This window comes from Rhamphochromis sp. 'chilingali' (genome assembly GCF_963969265.1).
Source record: "Rhamphochromis sp. 'chilingali' genome assembly, chromosome: 14".
In the NCBI taxonomy this organism is placed as follows: domain Eukaryota; kingdom Metazoa; phylum Chordata; class Actinopteri; order Cichliformes; family Cichlidae; genus Rhamphochromis; species Rhamphochromis sp. 'chilingali'.
Window position 1 is genome coordinate 25,737,931 of NC_137941.1, and position 20,158 is coordinate 25,758,088.

Genomic DNA, 20,158 nt, shown 5'->3' on the forward strand with positions numbered 1-20,158 from the left:
AAACCAAGTTGCACTAGTCAATGTTCTTAGAATAATCAAAACGTGTGTGTGTGTGTGTGTGTGTGTGTGTGTGTGTGTGTGTGTGTGTGTGTGTGTGTGTGTGTGTGTGTGTGTGTGTGTGTCTGAAAACGCAAAAGTAGCTGACACGTAGTTGCGTCCTTAAAATGCTGCAGCAGTGAGCATCTCCCATTTGTGTTTGTGTGATAGCAAGCGTGGCGTGCTCCACCACCTCAACCACCCAAATATAATCACACACACCTGATGTACTCTACACAACCACGAAAACGCACAAACCTCCTGCCTCCTACAGATTTTCTCTGCAAAGAGTCTGTCACATGAAAACTATAATATCCCTTGAAAGCCATAAGAATTATCAGCAGCCCCTCACTGCTCTACGTTTGTGAATAATGACAATTTTTTCATGTCAGTGAGACAAACTTGTACGTAATACATTTTATTAGGAAATACAAACAGAATGCAGTGATTTGCACTTCTCATAAACCCATATTTTATTTACAATAGAACACAAAAATATTAGCCGAGTTTGAATTTGATGGCAGCGACACATCTGAAAAAAGTTGAGACGATCAATAAAAGCCTGGAAAAGTAAGTGGTACTAAAAAGAAACAGCTGGAGAAGCATTTTGTAACTAATTAGATCAACTGGGAACTGGTCAGGGATGGGACTAGTTACAAAAAAGAGTTTCAAAATAACATTTCACACAAAACTGCAACAATTCTAGGATAATGTTCCTCACAGTGAAACTGTGATGAATATCTGTTCATCCAAAGTACATCATATGAAAGATTCTGACACTCTGTAGTTTGTGTGTTAGGGACACAATCAGTATTGTGCATACCAAATATCTCCTGACCCCCAGGCAGATCTGTATTACAAACAAAAAACAACTGTGTGAATTTTGTGTTGAGGATCATAAAATAAATAGATGAAAGGTTGTGACTTTATTGCAAACTGCCATTAGATGAGGTTGTCTTTAAAGCAGCAGGCAGGTGATTTCAGGCTCTAATAAAGCGCCAGCTGTACACCACAAGCCCAGAACCAAAGTTGCTTTGCAGCTAGCTTCTGAACATTGAGGATCCTTCAGTGGCCAATGAGGTTGTTGCTGGGTTTTACGCATTTTGCTTTGTTTTTTTAATGAGTTTTGGTTATCATCAAGTAACCAGAAGTCATGAAGCTGATTACTTAAAGTTTAAATCAACATAAAGCCAGGCTCCAGCCCACTCACGACCGTGAACTGGATAAGCAGAAAAGGAGGGATGGATGGTCCCACTATTGTCAAAAAGGTGGTCAAATATCTACCATGTAAATGTGCAGTGTCAGCCAAAATGCTCAAGTTTTCCTAAAAGGAATTTACTTTCATCAGATGATTTAAACATGGCTCTGTCCATCTTTGTGATGTCACTAAAGTGGGGTTCAGTGTTCCTGTCCTTCTGTTCAAGTCATTCAGCTAGCAAACTCCCCTCAGCAAGTCCAGGTACTTTGGAAGCTGCTATAAAAATAAAAGTTTGCGCTCCTCAGAAGGGCCATGGTTGACTCATTAGAACTGATTCTGTCCTATTGGGTAAAATGTTCATGGACATCTGGAATGCTCTGTTCTAATAAGTGAAAGAAACCAGACAGATTGAAGATTATGACAGAACTGAATACATTTAATTAAAGGCAGTCTTTCACAACTAAAGCAAATGTAACGCCGACATTTGTGAAGATATTTAGGATATGGTGCATGAGACACTCAGATTTTAACTTGATGGACCACTGAAGACATACAATCTGAGAGTTGTATATGTTCCTAAAGGCAAATTTCATGTCTAGTTGTATGAACAACATGGAATATACAAAATACCACAAGTGAGGATCAACTTTCCAAAGCCTGAAGTTATGAAGAGAAAAATAAAAAGGGGAGACCTGGATTTTAAGTTGAGTAGTCACATTTTCCCACAAATGCAGCATTGTGTGGATCAGCATTGTATTTGAGTAGCTAATCGTTCTAATGTTTCCTCCTTTCAGTTATCAGTTGACAGGTACGTGCAGCAAATGTTGCCCAGTCATTTTAATATCTCCTGAGGATGGAAAGCAACTTTAAGCACTCCCCCTTATTTTGTTTGTGGCTCTGTTTTTCCACCAAGAATCAGACAGTGGAAAAGTCTGGAGTACTGTTAAAAACATGTATTATATGTGATTACATTTCATTTTTAATTACAACATGTCTGAGACTGGTACGTTTAGACATAACTAGTGAGTAAAATGAGACGAGTCTCACTCAGAACCCCAAATTACAGCTAATTTGGTGATGTGATTAAAGGCGAAACTTCCCGTAAACATCGGCCACAAGTCTGATGTGGACCCATTAATTGTTTGCAACAGCTGCTTAAAAATAGCTTATCAGTCCATATTTTCTAAAAACATGTGTAGGAATAAACTGTAGTGGGTTGGAGTGTTTTGTTTTGAGGTTGCCGTTTTAATGTGAATAAATTCTGGAAGGATATTTAGTATACTTGATTTAATTGTATCAGTGCTTCACCAATCCCTAAGGATGTGGCTTTGTGTGTTCATGAAATTGTGTGTGTGTGTGGTTTTGGTTGCTCATGCAGTGTCAGAAGTCATCAGGGTGAGGCTGAGCGGCGACCCCATGACCCCCATCAGAGATCTGAAGTGAGGCACTTAGCGGGCGTCCCCCCCACCCCACCCCGTGCCTTCCTCCATGATCCACACAGACAGGCTTCTCTGATTCCACCGCTGCTGCTAATAAAGGCAGCAGAAGGCTAATTCAACTGAGCAGTTGAAGGGAAGTCCTTGAGAGGGGAAGAAAAGTTAAGGGCTTGGCTGTCACTCAGCTAGTGGCTCTGCCTTCTTTAAACGACTGATATTATACTCAAACTGAAACAGGAAATTCACTCCAACTGCGCAAATGTGAAATAGAAGCCACAGAATAGTGTTGGGCATGATTTTTATATTTCTGCCATGGTGTTAGTTTCTGAATTCTGAAAGCCAGAGTTAAAGATTTTGATGCGGTTTTTCTTCTTTTTCTTCTTCTTTTTTGGAGTTTGCTTATTGTTATCTTTTAGCTTTAGCATGTTAGCAGGGTAGGCTTACAGGCAATGTTCCCTCTAACCTGAACTGAAATTAAAATTAAAACTTTAACAATTCTGTTTTGCAGTGTTAGTCAGTAAGTGACTGGCGGCTCCGGCATAGGATTAGAACGATGCCACCTTATCCCATAGTCCAGCCAATGATGGATTCACATTCGTATATACACAGCTAATCAAGGTCGTTGACAGGCTATGACAGCGTCCTTATGTGTCGACACCGATTTTTTTAGCTAGCAAAGCGGCGTGGCTGATGCAGTGTTGCCAACTTAGCGACTTTGTTGCTATATTTAGCGAGTTTTCAGACCCCCTTAGCGACTTTTTTTCTAAAAAGCGACTAGCGACAAATCTGGCGACTTTTTCTGGTGTTATTGGAGACTTATTTATGACAACTTTTTGACGTGAAAGCAGGTATCACTTTTACTCTCAACAAGCAGCGGGTGCTACCGGGGGCACCTCACCCGTGCTAAAGCGCTCATGGGCAGAGGATAGTCCTCCCCCAGCTACTATCAGGGCAGAAGATGTTCACACCTGTGCGTCCGAACTGCAAATGAATCGCGCATGAGCTGCGCACTGACAGTAACGCAGTCAGTTCTTCTTTTACTGTTATGCTGTTTTGTGGATCAGGTTTAAAACTACTTATAAACACACACACACACACAAAGTAACTCCACCAGAGTGCCTATTTCGGGTCACTTTTGCCGGTCCAAGCCCGGGTAAAGGAGCAGGGTTGGAATTGTGACATTAAAAAACAATAATTGCTAAAATAAATTTAATTTGTAGTTCTAAATAAATTCTAAATGCATTTAGGACGTTTTTTACTCACTTTATGTCTCTTCCACGATGTTATTTCTCTCTCCAACAACGTAGGTTACAATTATATTAGCATGACCAATTATGCAAATTAGGCGGTGACGTCATTTAGAAACTTATTTTTTTTTCTTTCTTTTTTTCTTTCTTTTTTCTTTTTTTTTTCTTTTTCTTTTTCTTTCTTCTCTATAATGATGCACAGAGGAGAGAATAGCTGCACTTCTTGTTAGCAGAAAGACACCCTCCACTTATTCAAGATATTGGTTGGATTAAGGCCTTTAGCCCAGTCTGGTATTATCAACACTGGAATGTGCTAGAACAATACCATATTGTAAGCTTCTCGCTGCTGCTGGGAAACCCCGTTTTTGTTTGCTTGTCATCACACTGATATTACCAACATTTTAACTGGATACCTCCTGAATGAATTTTGTTGTTAGTGCTAGCATGTCTTAATCAAACCCACACAATCACGCTGTTCTTCTTTTTTATAGGTGTGGAATGGCGGCACAGAGTACTGTATTTATTGGTTTGTGTGAGTATAAAAGCTGGGATCTATGGGAAGTGTCACGCCGGGGTGCGCCGATGTGAATGGAAACAGGACCCAAAGGCAGATGAAGACGAGGAGTTGTAAGTTTAAACAGAAAGCGATCCTTTATTTGGATGATTGCAGGGCTAAAACCAGGAACCTAAAGCAAACTGACAAAAAAAACCCACTAAGAAACAAAGACTATGATATACTATGACAAAGACTGTAACTATGACTATGGTGGAAAAACAGGCAAAGACTGTGACTGTAACTGTAACTCTGGTAAGATAAACAGACGACCCAACAATGACATGCAGAAAACAGAAGGCTTAAATACACACATGAGGTGATCAGGGGAAGTGGAGACACATGAGGAAACAGCTGACTGACATGAATCTAATGACAGGACCAGGAGGAGTGAAACTAAATACAATGACCAAAGAACACATGACACTGTCAGAATAAAACAGGAAACACTAAAACTAGACATGACAACACAAACTTAACATACAAAATACGTGATGAATAATGCAAGAACTCAAACATAGAAAACCCAGGAACAATAACTGCCTAAACTAAAGGCAAATAGGAAATAACACAAAACTAACAACATATCAAAAAATAAGAACAATACAAAGAAAACTCAAAGTTATGAATTATTTTGCATAAATAGGCTGTTAATGTCTTTACTCATTTCAAGTATTACCAGCAAAATAGTTGCACTTTTAGCATTTAGCAACTTCTAGCGACTTTTAGGACAGCCAATAGCGATTTTCCTTACTGAGGAGTTGGCAACACTGGGCTGATGTGGAGTGAAGCCACGTTAATGACAACGAGTACAACCATTGGAGATGTGAGCAGGACAGACGGAACAATTGACGGAAAAAGTGTGGACTTTATACCAGTTTTTAAATTGTGTTGATAGGCCACGTAAAACCAGAGTTATGATAAAAATATATGCAATGTTTGGTTTTCTTCCTGAATGCTATCATTGTTTATATTTACTGCAGGAGGAAACGGTAAAAACTGTGTTTTATAAGGAAAACCTCTCAAAACCCAAAAAAAAAAAAACACCCTTTCCTATTGGTTGAAAAAAAAGTACCATGTGGACCAATCAAAAAATAATATGGCAACATGGCATTTAGTTGTTTAGGAAGGGAGGAGGTTTTAGGAGTGACGGCAGTGTTTTGAGATGTGAGAAATTTGCCACGTTTAGCACAAATCCTGTGTAGTTAGTGTGTAGTGTAGTCAATAGTTTTGTTGTGTGTGTCAGAACAATGAGGCGACTGCTGAATGTTACAGGTGTTACAGGAGTGATACATCTCCTGTTGTCAGCCCAGATAGCAAGGAGACATTGAAATAATGTTTAGTCAATATCAGGTGATTCTATTGAATCAGCGTTTAAATCTGACGTTGACCTAACATCACTCTTGCACCCTTTTTTAATATTGAAACAACGTCAGGTTTTGATACTGAATCAATGTTGAATGCTGACATTGATTGGACGTCAAATTTTCAAACACTGTTAATGTTGAAACAATGTCAGATTCTGATATTGAATCACTGTGTATCATTGTGAATCATTGTGTATGATCCACAAATAGGAAACCCATTATATGCTGGACATAGTCTTACAATTTGTCATGTTCATAATAATATCCCAATAATATGAAGCATCTGGCATTAAATAATAAAAAAAAAAGACAAGACATCTCTGTATCACTAACAAAGTAATTTATTATATTAAAAAACGTTTCTTTGTTACATGTATTGGTTACAGGTCACTTGTTTTTTTTTATTTACTCGGGGATCGAGCTGGATATCGGGCATCCTGCACCAACCATGTGATCTGGAGCGTAGCGGAGACATTTCTGCACTGCTTGGGCGAAAACTCAGAAACAGCGTTTACCCCCACCTGCTGAGTCAGGCCATCTAGGACACAAACAAACAAAAAAAGAAGAAAGGAGAAAAAAAAGGCCAAATTAGAGCTTAAATATGAATAACCTCTTGTCAATTGTCTTCAGCAGGGAGAAATTATGGGATTAATATGAAAGTCACAAGGCAGAAATCAGCAAACTGCTGCCTCACTTTGATTCTCAAAGAGACTAATTTTCTAGAGATAAAATGAATAAACCAAACTATTTGCAGGTATCAGGCTGTTGTTCTCCTTTATCTCATAGTGGACAGAAATTATTTTTTGGAGTGGCACAAATAATTTTTGTGGCATCAAATTTGAAGCAGAACAGCTGATTGTTCTGTAAATAGTTTGAAATGTTTATTTAAAAAAGCTAAGGCGTTTAAAAAAACGCCTTAGCTGCATTTTCAGGTAAATAGCTGCAAAAAACTTTGTTTTTTGCATAACTCAGTTACTTTTTTTGAAGAAGTAACTATATAATTAATTGCCCAACATTGGGCATTATATACTGTATTTTGCAGACAAAGAGTTACAGGACTCTCTCCCAGACCACAGACTCATACTCATAATACAAGTCAGAGCTTTACTAAAAAAAAACAGAAGAAGAAGAAGAAGAAAGTTTTGTTTTCAAAATTGGAGTTAAAGTTATTTTTTACTTCCAATAGTGTTAACACACTACACAGGTCATGAACAAGATTTTTTAAAATTTTCATTGTAAGTGGGCTAAAACAGTTAATTAAAAGTAGTCTAACATAAATGCTGTAATTTGATTATTTTAATAAACCATGTAACTTGGATGGATTCGATGCTGGCGTGACCACCGTGCACACGTCTGCTGTTGCTCACAGTGGTCCAAGGGAGTTTGTGCGTTCACTCAGACACATGAAAAATAAGAGGGAACATTGCTTATGTATAACTTGCATATTATAAGCTGTACATGTTAACCTCCTATCATGTGGCCAATCTGAAAGTAAGCATCAGCTCCTCACCTATTCAATTTTGAAAGGAGAGGTCCACAAGTGTTAGAGGGAAAGTATTAGTCATTAATGAAACACAAACGATGGATGTATCCTTTGGGTCAGTTCAGCTGTATTGTATTTATATAACACCAAATCACAGCAGTCACCTCAAGGCACAATATATAGAGAAAAAATAGAGAAAACCCCAACAATCAGACAGTCCCAATGAGGAAGCACTTGGCAACAGCTGGAAAAAAACTCCCTTTAAACAGGAAGAGACCTCTGGGCAGGCTCAGGGAGGTGGCTGATGGCCATTTGTTTTTCAAGTTCTGGTTACAAAACAAAGTTAGAATGTATAGAAGTCCATAAAAGGACTTCAATGCTCTTTATTTATTACCTTGTAAACATTTTCCTGGTAAAGTCTCTCTGTAAAGTTTCAATGGTTTCTCTTGGGTGGAGGCATGGGCAGATTATCTGTGCTGTCGACCAAAGGCGGGGCTGCCCTTTCCTGGGCTTGCTTTCACACATTTGCGAATCACTGCCTTCATCAGTGCTGTGTATTTGAAGACCGTTAATGGTAGTGCAACTCTGCAAGATCACTGCGTTCACTATGGAAATCAGTCGGCCTAATTTAAACTCTGACTTTTGCAAGTTCCAATCTTCCTGGTTACGTTGATGATATTCTGATTTTTTGTCCCATGTGACCATATCAGGCAAGTATTGCAGAGTCTCCTACAGAAAAAGTTGATTGTGAAACCTGAAATATGTGAAGTCCAAGCTGAGTGACCTTTGTTCCTTAGCCGTATCTTAGAAAGTGGACAAGTGAACACAGGCCAGAGAAAGTGAAATCCATAACAGACTGGCCCATCCCAGAAACAACAATAGTTTCTTGGTTTGGCATATTTCTATCATCGAATCTTTAGAAATTACAGTTAGATTGCTTTGCTTCTAATCCAACTCACCTCGTCTTCCAGGCCCGTTATACAGTCATCAGAAGCAAACAATTGTAAATGAGCTAGGTTTGCTATTTTTCAGTCACTTCAGCATCATCATTACTTACTGCCCAGGCTCCCACAAACCAGCTCTGTTGAACGTGTCTATGTCATCTTTTTTTAGCAGACTCCGACCCGGATGAACCGGAACCCATCCTGCCGCATTCCTACGTCATCAAGCCATTACCTGGGAGACTGAAAATCAGATCCACCAAGCTCTACAATGGATCCTGGCTCCCCTAACTGATTGTATGTCTCATTTTCCATGTTTCCATGTTCCATGCTAGAAATAAGAGCACCTGATCACCGGCTAGTCAATTGTAAGCATCCTCAAGAGCTAGAAGTAGCTCTTTGTGGTGGCTTCCCTTCCTAGGACCCATTTAATATGAGTGGAATATACTTGTAACACACACACACACACACACACACACACACACACACACACACACACACTAACCTCCTCCTCAGCAAAAAGGAGAACCCCAGCCCAACAATATTCTCCAGGTCAGAAAGTCTGTCTGAGATATTCGCTTAAAATTCTTGTCTAAGAAGCTAGCTCCCAAGTGCTTTGGACCCTTTGAGGTGGAGAGAAGTATCAATCCATCTGCTGTATGTCTGAAGATACCTGCTTCTATGAAGAGCCATCCCACCTTTCATGTTTCTCAGTTGAAGCCAAAGTTGTCCAGTCCTCTTGGAGCCCAAGGCCCACAGCTGAGTTGGTACAGGAACAGCATTCGGGTTCTGTGATTCTCTGCAATTCAATGGCAATATTAACAGTCACTTTGTAACTTTGCATTTGTACCCTCCTAGGACCTGGCGTCCACATATGTGGACATCACATTTGGGTTATTTAGACCAAAATACTAAATTTTGCTCTATAAGGGCCTGATATCCACTTACGAGGACATTATACTGCTACTGTTCTATCAACATTTTAAACGAATATCCTCATATGTGGCTTTTATTTTTCTTAAAAACACAAATAAGGTAAAAAATAATAATAATCAGGTAATTCCTTGTATTTACATTCATCGGGCCGCAATCAGCCCAAATATCAAAGAGAAATTAAAAATGCATGCTGTGGAAGAGTTCGGGTCTTAGGAGGTTATAGTATTATAACCAGAATACACTCAAAGGGCAGCCAAGTTAAGCCCGATGTTGCAAAGAGAGGATGATACATTTATAAATTAGACACCAGTTACATGCAAACCTTTGCCAATCTATCTGAGAGTGATTGCAGTCAGTCCGAGTTGGATCTTGATGTTAAAACCCAGCAGTCACTTCAACTACTTGCAAATGGATGCCATCCCAGTTTTACTCTAGTGTGAATGAGCTATTATGTAGCTTGTGATGTCAGGTTAAAAAGTCCAAGATGACAATGTTCAAAATACTGAAACACCACTGGGTAATGTTGTGACTTCAGAGCTATTGTTACTTTGTAGTAGAATTAAATACTTCTCGACATTAATACAAATATTTGTCAGAAATTGCACAATAAGCTTACCTGTTATATTACTTTTTTCTTTAAAATAAGGACAAACCTATTTGCTGGAAGAAAAGCCCTCTCTCTGTCCCAGAGGTTGTTGTCTTGAACCATTAATTGCTGGTGCAGCATGGGACTGTGGGAGCTGTTGCTCATTTCCCTTTGTTGGAATGCCTGGTTCATTAAATTGACTGAGCAGGATGGTTTTGAGGAGAAAAAGATGATAGTTTCTCAGGGTAATAACAGGCCTCAGGATAAGCTATGTTTAAAAGGCTACCGCAATGGCTACCCAGCGCTCCCATGACCCTAGCTGCTGGGGACGGCACTGGCCAGACACAATTAGTGGTCACAGATACCTAGGTGCTTGTGTGTTTGTATGTGTGGGTGGGTGGATGCTTGCATGCTTGGATGGATGGGCGTGTATGAAAATGTGTGTGCACATATACTGTGTGTGTGTGTGTGTGTTTATTTGTAAGCCCATAAAACCCACATTCCAGATTCAGTATCAGTGTCAGTGGGTGTGTTCACCCTGTCTGTCTGTTGATGATGGCTGTGCTTACTGTCAACGTGTCCCTGAAAAACAACTGGCTAGTCTGTGGGTCAGTGGGAATCCATCTGCCACCTAAAGCTAAAACACAAGGAGATGTGTGAACAATTTAATGCATTACATTTTCTTTGCTACGCGCCTTACTTCAAGGAATATACAGTCCAGAGGAAAACAGGGCTCTTTCCTTATGATTGTACACCAGTACCCCAAAGAATATTTGTCCACTGGACTAGTTTTCGGACACTGTCTGACTGTGTGTGGGTCTTTAAGAGCTTATTCTCTGGTTCATTTCTCTCAGATTAACAAAAGAAGAACATTTCACTTTATCGCAGTGGAACAAAAGCAGATATGGAGCCAAGTGTGTGTAGTGAATGCGGGGTTGATCTAACCAATTTGGCCTCGTGGGAGATGGGAAAACTGTGTTTGTGCATAGATGAGTTAGTCTATTTATTTATTTTTTACAAGTTAACTTAAACTAAAGAATCAGGATTTAAAAAACAGAAACATATGGAAGTTTGTCTCGTAGTTTGTCCACTCTGCTCGCCGAGGGTTATTTAAGAAGTTATACTTACTACATGTTGAGTTCAAGTTAAACATGAACAGAGAAAGCATGAGTTCTTACATTTTTGATTATTGAGTGTCAATGTAATCATAATCATCATTTGTCCTTTTCTTTCACAGGAACAGAGAGGTGGAGGGACAAACATATTTATACGATTATGATTAAGCAGTCAGAAAGCTGCATTGCATTCCTAACTGACACACATTAGGCAGAACCATTGCTGCAGGAATCACAGGCTGTAGTGACGGCCCTTGTTTCAAACCAAATTAAATAGTAACATTTTTAGTGTGTTTAGCTTGTTTTGTTTAAACTGTAGTTTCTTTTGTAAATGCTTTCTATGCTTAACAATTTACCCTCCCAGCTGCAAATCATTTTTAGTTTAACTGATAGATGTCCTAAAATATCCACAGACTTCAGGACTTGACTGGATTTGCATTTGTGTGGGTTTTTTTCTTGTTTTTACAAAATGTGATGTTCACTTCAGTTGCTCAGCGAACCGTGTCGAGGCTCACGAAAGCCTCTGGTTAGCTTCACTGTACCTGCTCGGGACCGACAGGCTTTCCGAGACTTCGTACACACAAACAGCCCAGCCCGACCGCTCGCTCCCTCTCACACACACAAACAGTTCTGTATGGCAGTTCTATTGGGGCTCTTCACATTGTCCAGACGGCCCAGTGTCAGGCAGTGAAATGAATGGCTGTTTATATTAGAAGGCTGGTTTAATGAATTAGACCCACAGCTCCTCTGTGTCAGCACCAGGAACACAGAGACCAGACCCTCTCCCTTCCTTACCCCTTATACACGGCAGGGGGCGGGGACACCCTGATTGCATCCTGTGGGACGGGTGACTCAGGGCGCCCGACGGCGCCCCTCTAAGGGCTCCCTGCTTATTTACAAAAGGCATCTGGCAGAAGCTGTGCATGGACCCTTCTCTTGTTCCACATCCCCCTTTTTGTTAAGCTCACCTATCACATCTCCCCCATAGTAGCTGAGATGGGCAGAGGCTTGCATGTTTATATACACGTGTGGGAGGGTGAACCAAGTGGAGAGGATTACTGAGCAGCTCGCACATGTTTGAACAAATATGTATACAACATGAGGTTTGCCACCCAGCCGTACATATATACAGGCCTCCAATGAGACCCACCTCTGTTTCTACTCACTCTGCCGAAAAAAGAGAGAAAGGTGGATGTCACCCCACATCCTCATCAGCCCACTGAGGAGAGGAGTTCCTGACTCTGTGCCTCGGGATAGACAAAGACTAACAGATGGAGAGGAGAGGAAGAAAAGAACACAGGAGAGGAGGCAGGAGGCAAGTGAAAAGGAGAGGAGGAAGAGACTATAAGAAGGGAGCTGGATGGGAAATGGGGAGATGAGGAAAGGGGGAAAAGGGAAATGACCAGAGAATACAAGGGCCAAGGGTGTGAGGGAAGGAAACTAGGAACAAATGTGAAAGGAAAGCAAATCAGGAAAAGAAAAGAAAGGGCTATGAATGAAAAATGGAAAAAGACAACTGAGGAGAGGAGGAAAAAAGTAAAGGAAGCAAAAAAAAGGAACAGCAGAAAATAAAAGAGTTGACAATAAAAGAAAAAATAATAACAAAAGACAACAAAGGGAAACAAGTAAAAGAGGAGTATGAACAAGGACACCCGAGGAGATAAGAAAGCAAGAGGGGGGAAAAAACTTTTAGAAAACAAATGATGGGCAAAGAAAAGAGGAGAAACTCAGAGACAGGAAGGTAGGATGAGAAAGAACAAAAACAGAGAGCAGGATAGATGCAGACAGAGGGAACAAATGAAGGAAAGGAAAAATGCAGTGCAAATTTGTAGAAAAAACACACAAGGATCAAACACAATCACAACATGGAGTCAGAGACACACATTTTATAATCAGCAAAGCTTTTTCTCCCCACACACTCCAGCCTGCACAGTAGTAACATGCTTACTGGTCATACACGTGAGCTCTGAAATGATTCCACCTCTTCTTGGCTTAAAAAAAACAGTAATTATTTTTTTGGGAGGGGGGGTCTCATCTCCTCTCATTTTCTTTTGTGTTCACCCTCGTCTGGTCCCTCTCTCCTTCTCATCCCCGTCTTTAAATTGCCCAGCATCCTGCAGAGCTGAGGAGCCTCTCAAATTGCCTTTGTCCATTTGCTTACGACAAGACCCAGGGACCGTGTGTGTGTGTGTGTGTGTGTGTAGGTTTGCATGTATGTATGTGTGAAGGGAGTCTGTAGCAGCGGGGTGGTGGGTTGAGATTACTGTAATCATGGGGTGCTACCTGTTCATTAAACACACAGTGGGAACTCTGCTTACAGCGTTTAGGAACCAATTAAAGCAGAACAAGCTATTAACATTAGCAGCATTAGCCAGAGGAGTGTATGCATGTGTGTGAGTGAGAAAGAGGAAGAAAAAAAGAGTCACTACAATTCAGTATGCAAGTGTTTCAATCACTTGTAAAGGACTATGTGACTAACAGTGACTGATGAGCCCGAAAACGTGCAATCAAGAGAGAAAATAAATGAAAAGAGTAGAGGAGGAGGGATGATTCAGGAGGATAATGGGAAGTGGTAAATTCAAACTTTAGCAAGTTGTGAATGGCCGTGATTATAATACAATATCTGTGAAGATGGTGTGTGATTGCTCAGGTAGGGGAGGAGGAACTTGTCCTCCTTGAGAAAGGGAGGGTATAGAGAGGTGCGACATGGACTCTGGTGAGCGTAATTATCCGTATCTCCAAGCTCCTCTCCAGCTGGCACAATGGAGAGTGATTTGATAGAGACGAAATGCCTTGATGGGGCCTCGATCTTCATCTCCTCAGTTCATGAAACTCATTTCTGGGATTCATCCAATTAGAGACAGTTTCTGTCTGTGACTTTGGAACTTGGGCAAAAGCAAAGGATTCATTTGTAATGCTTATCAGGCTGCAGTCAAGAGCATCGGGGATGATATTAAAAGTAAGTATTTGGCTGACAAAGTTGTAACAGTGTTTACTTCTGTTGTGCGCTTTGTTTGGCTTTTAGGTCGTAATGATGCTTATGACTTCTTACAGGGTTATTTTGTATTTGGTATGTCTCTTCCTCATTCAGTTTACTTCCTGTTTTATTTTAGAAGTTAGTTCCTCGTGTGGCTTTCTGTGTTTTTACTTCCTTTCTTTGTTCTTTTTCTGAACTCTTTAGTGTCCCCTGAGTACAGGGGCCTGTACTCAGCAGTGACACTGAGGCTATTTTCACCTTGATAAGTCAAACCAGGGGTTCCCAGCCTGGCTGTACGTGAGCTCACATGATAAGGGAGGGGCTGTCAGCATCTGACCAATCACAAACATGAACAGGTTAATGAGAGCAAGAGAACATAAAACTGTTATGTTTAAATAATATAAAGAGGTTAAAAAAAATAGTAGTCTGAAAGCAACAACTATGTTAGGTACACCTGTTCAACTGCTTGTTGATGCATATATCTAATCAGCCACATGGCAGGAACTTAATGGTCCAAACAGCTCGCTGAACTTCAAACCGATCAGATCAGAACAGTGAATAAACCTTATGTGATTTGAATATGTCACTGTTGTTGGTGCCAAAGGGGTTTGTGTGAGTATTTCCTGGAATTTTCCCACACAGCCACCTCTGAAGTTTACAGAGAAAGTTCAGAAAAAGAGAAAATATTCAGTGAGCAGCAGGTCTCTGGGCAAAAATACCTTACGGATGCTAGAGGGCTGAGAAGAGTGGTTCGACGATGATAGGAAGAAAACAGTAACTCAAATAACCATTTATTACAACCAAAGTATGCGGACGAGCATCCCTGAACTCAAAACATATCAAATCTTGAAGCAGATGAGCTACATCAGCAGAAGACCACATCGACTCCTGTTAGATAACGAGTTGAACTTTAGGCTACATTAGTGCGGAGAATATCTTTTTGACACATTTTGATCCCTTAGTACCATCTGAGTGTTGTTGCCGTTTGTCCATTTATGAATCTTCTTCCTGCTTCCTGATGCTTTATCAATAAAATTGACTCAGTAGCTCCTAAAAATAAAGTAAGCATTCTCTGTGGATTGACCTCTCCCAATCCTTTTCCTCATTGTTTAGCTTCTCTTTGTATTGTGTTGTGTCACGGGTCATTTGGATGCTTTTTTCATGCATTCATTATTCTGTTTTCCTCCCTATCACCTGCTAGGGTCTGACTTTGTTTTGGTTCTGGTTTTGTATGAAAAACAACACGGCGGTGACAACCCAGAATGCATAGCAATTCCTGAGCTGACATATGTTTATGTACATACAAGTCGGCCAGTTTGACTGGTGCAACTTTGTTTTTTTTAAATGAAAAGGAGCAGTTGGTAGCATTGAGTTTAGTTAGCAAGGAAAATTCAGAGAATACCGTGATCCCCAGATGGCTGCCCCTCCCTGAGCCTGACTTTGCTGAAGATTTCTTCCTGTTAAAATGGAGTTCTTTCTTCTCACTGTCACCAAGTGCTGCTTAAATGGGGATGTTTGATTGTTGGGGTTTCTCTGTATTATTGCTGGATCTTTACCTTAGAATGATAAAGTGCCTTGAAGTGACTGCTGTTGTGATCTATCACAGTATAAATAAAATACAATTGAACTGAGCTGACAGAAATGTCATTTTTAGTTAGCAAAAATAATAGCCTAAATTATATTATAACCTATTCTGTCAGTGCGCTGCTATTTGCACTTTCATAACTCTGACAGTCCATCCATAGACTCAAAGTGGGTCCAGAAGTCTCGTCGTCCTATATTTCAGTAAAAGCTGCAGTTGTTAAAGATTTATTAGTTCCAAGTCCAACAGGAACAGATCAGTCAGATTCCAGAGCAATGCACACCTGCACTCAAGTATCAATGCAAACAATGACAGTGCCCACTGTAACATTTTTGTACTACTAAACAAATTGCACCCAAGCAGTCGCTTAAAATGGCCAGGCCTTTGATTATGCAATAAATCACAAACCTGACACGGGATAAAGGTTACACAAAAAATAAACAATTAAAAAATACACTACACTAAAAATTGAAACCAGAGCTCGTGTTTAGATCAGGCAGATTGAATTTGATCTGAGGAAAGAAAGAAAAAACACTCAAAACTAATAAATTCAAGTTGTTGTTTTTTCATCTAATTTCTCTCATCTTAACTTTTCCATCAAAGCTTTACTCTGTCATATCTCCTGGGTGCCATATTTAATACCCATCTAACAATGGACCAGATAATGTCTCAAGTATAATTGTTCACCAGGAGAGGTAGAAACATGCAGTGCTATTGTCTGTCTTCCTTTTGTAGTTAGTTAAAAGGTGGATAAATAAGATGCAATTTAGAGACTTTTAAGACATAATTTTTTTCCTCTTGCCTTAATCACTGTGAAATTACCTCTGGGTGAGGGCTGTCATTAAAATAGAAGAGGCACTTGCTTCTTGGATGCTCGAGGCAAGCATGAAGCGCTAATAGCATAGTGCCTCGATGGCACTGACGATTTTAACGGGCTCTGTATTATCCTGCTGTGCCTATAGCCGTGGCTACACCACCCGCTCGCCGAGGATGTCTTATGATGGTCTATTTGTAGATTGTGCCAGCTGTTTCCTGTGATAAATACACTGTAAAAGCTGCTTCATGATATATGCAGAGCCATGTAGTTTCATACTAAATGTATTTTTCTGAGAACCTTTACTTTGATGGCCCACTTAAACTAGTTACTGCTCCGTCACACTGTACTGGAGCTCAGTTAGTATTACCCCCTAGTACAATCTAAATCTTAATCTCTCACTTTCCTTATGAAGTCAAAGGCAAGCTGACTCCCATCGTCGACAGTTCCTTGTCAAAAGAGCCCAGCTCTGGCCCTGGGTTTATGTCCCACAGGGTGGCTTCTCGCCCTGGGCTAGAGGACCCCGAAGTGACATGGACAACAACCTCCAGATGTTAGCCTGCATTAGGACCTGACAGCTTGCCATGTCACTGCCTACAGTACCACGCAGTTCCATCACTTCCCATCTGCTGCCCAACACCTCTCAAGGGAGAGAAAGTGGGTGGGGATGGGAAAAGACTGAGACTTTGCTGCCCTTCATTCTAGATTAGGAGACTAAACATCACAACACTGACAGATCGTGCTGGGAGGGAGGCAGGCATCTGATTTGTCCCAGCATCCAGCCAGAGTTATGAAGAACCATCTTCGGCCCAGAAGACCAAGTCCCTGCAACACGTACGGGCTCAGCACCATGGAGCTGAATCAGGCTGAGGCAGGCTGACTCCAAGTTATTTAAGAAACTTCCATTTACATGGGTCAATATGAATCTGACCCCAATATTACATGAGTCACTAGAGTCCTGTTGGATATTTGGAGACCAAGAAGATGGAAGCATGGACATTTCTAATTACTTTTATTTTATGTTTGTTTTTACAATTTTTAAAAATATTTATCACTTTTGACTAATGATAGAACTAATCAGCAGATTAAATAAACAAATGTAATAACTGTTTGTTGTGTCCCTAATATGAACCTTTGATATATAAGTCATAATAAACAGAACATCTGTGTGTGTTTGGATTCTATGCAGTGTTGCACCATGAAATTAGAAAGGCTCAACAACATATATGCACAAAAATCAAAGATGTGAAAAAAAAAACCCCCTAAAGTCATAAAGTGGACATTAAAATAAACCATTGAATGGTGGGATAAGTTTTGCCCAATGAGAAAATAGCCTGATGTTTGGCTCCCCCTCCTGGAAACATGGACTAACATCATGCACAGGACATGAACCTCTCAGTATCTCAGGCCTGCTACTGAAAAGCAGTTACTGAGGACTCACCACAGCCATGCTGGCACAGCTACACCTGCTACTGTACTAACATCTGATTTGGAAAACAAACAGTGCATTCATGTGTTCAACATGTATTTTAAAATGGCATCATACGTTGTATAAGTTATACATTTACTGTTTTTCCTGTGTTTCTTTATCTGTGTCTCTATTTGTCCTTAAGTTAATGTCTCCTTTGGTCATTTCCTGTTGTACTTTGTTAGTCACTTTTATGTGTCTCCCCCCCCTTCCTCCAAACACACACACACACACCAATCACCTGCCACATCCTCACTGATTTTACTAATTCAATAAGACTTTGCTGTCAGTAAGCTCTAGTGTTTTTGCTGCTAACTTGTCTTTAAATCTGTCAGAAACTACACTTCCATCTTACAGCCATGGTGTTTGTCTGTGTGCATACCAGCAAGCAAGTATAATCCAAGGAGAAACCTCTGGAGCCGTCCTGACTTTACAGCATTAGAAAAGACTTGCATGACACCATGCCAAGCCCTATGACAGTTATATGTTAGAGGTGCATATATTGTAAACATACCTGCAGCAGGACGAGATCAAGTATGCACGACCAGAAGATTTGGTCAGGAAAAGAAGTCTTTATTTAGCTGGGATACATACTGTTATATTTGATTATTAGTCAGATAGAAAACACAGTAGCTTTTCAAAATAAAAGCAAGGTCCATTTAATTAATTATATATATTTATAGCTTTAAAACACACTTCAATAAATATTTTTCTTCTTTTGGTCTTTATTTCTCCTGTCAGCTTTACAAAAACACACAATGGACTATGAGAACAGTTGAGGGAACTGCACTGGTTTAAAAGGTCAGTGGTGCAGATACAGGCCAATACACACATTGTAGATGCCACAGATATTAGCCTACGAAACCTAAAACACCTTTACACATTTCCAAGTGTTTCACATGTTTGTCCACGTCACTACGGCAGGTATAAACAACTCTCCGATTATTCACATGAACGTTAAGCACTATTTGACCACTGGTAGCATCACACACGCTGAAGAGTACAGGGAGGGTTAGCTCTAAGTTAAGACACATGGATTAACAGGTACATTGCAGTACAATTGTAGCACCCATCTTTTACATGGCTAGTCTACCACTCCCACACCTCAAACTCACACCTTATGGGTGAATGGTGGCTTATTTTAACCTTGCATATTTCCCATTATTGTGTTTCAATCAGACAGACTCAAGTAAGAACACTTTTTGTTGATATTGTTTTGTACTGAATCATTACAGTGGAGGGGAGGGCAGAGTAAGCACGATTCATGGAGCAGCAATTGGCACAATAATGGGAAATATCTGAAACAAACCAGAATTCTGCTTAAATATTGAATCACAGTGAGAGAGAAATCTTTCCGTGGATGTGTTCCCACTTTTGAAGTCATAAAGGGAAATAGCTTCAAGGATCCGGGAGCAGCAGTGGGTTACCAATGGGATGCAATGCACTGAATGTAAAGCATTGTACTGAATGGTGACTGCAGTACCTTTGGCAGAGGTAAACACTGAAGGTTTAATACTGCAAAACATCTGACATTGGCCATCATCACACGAGGTGACGTGAAGACAAAACGTACGAGTGCTGGATTAGCTGAACCCTGCTTTTCTTCCCAGGATAATGCCACTCTTTCTGCGAGCTGAATTCAGTGACTACAGATCTTCATGACTGACCTCACCCTTGCTTGAAACAAACTACAGTGAACGACATGCTCAGCTTTATTAACTTGTGCGCAACAAAAGCACAATTTAGTTTTTTTTAATTAGCCCCTTCTAAATGTACTTCAAGCTTTCACCAGCAGGTGGGAGCATTTTACCAGCGGGTAAACACAACAGTAATAGATGGTTAAAGACTGAAAGGTTGTTTCTTTAAAATCTGCTCAAACCTTTGGTTATTTTTTGAAAAAAAAAATTTAAATAACAAAGTACTTGTTAAGTACCTTTAACAAAAAAGAAAATGTTTTTGTGAGAAAACCGTGTGCTACTGAGAAGTCCCAAGATGGTTTTGATTGTTGCACAGTGTTGCACTGATCACATTAATCACAATGCACGTAGTGATGTTGGTTTGGTAGCTTCTTGAACAAAAAGGGTTTTGAGAAAGGGAACTTTCTCTGTTGTGTTGATGAAAATATTGCTTGTTTTCTGTCTGCTTGCATCTGTAGAATAATATCACTGATAAAATAAACCTGAGCAGGATGTTCACTGAACTGGTTTAACCTGGAAGCTGACTTTCATACCATACAGATACCAAATGAAAGCAATAGCTGCCTGGAAGGTATAAAAGGACACTCATTGGAAAATTTCTCATATGTTTTGCTATTATAGAAGTAAATGGGTTCGATCAAGCGACAAAAAGAAACAAAGATCTGGTTCATTTGATTCATCCAGCTACACATTTGGGTTCAGGTGCAGATTCCTGACACGCC

The 20,158-nt window shown here is 40.2% G+C and overlaps 1 long non-coding RNA gene across 1 annotated transcript; it reads right to left on the bottom strand.

Moving 5' to 3' along the window:
• Positions 1-6,205: 6,205 nt before the first annotated feature.
• Positions 6,206-17,253, bottom strand: LOC308409353. The gene is made up of 3 exons (XR_013974006.1): positions 9,814-17,253; positions 8,960-9,060; positions 6,206-6,375 (listed from the first exon to the last, which is right to left on the bottom strand). It is a non-coding gene; the product is annotated as an uncharacterized lncRNA (long non-coding RNA).
• Between the last annotated feature and the right edge of the window lie 2,905 nt (positions 17,254-20,158).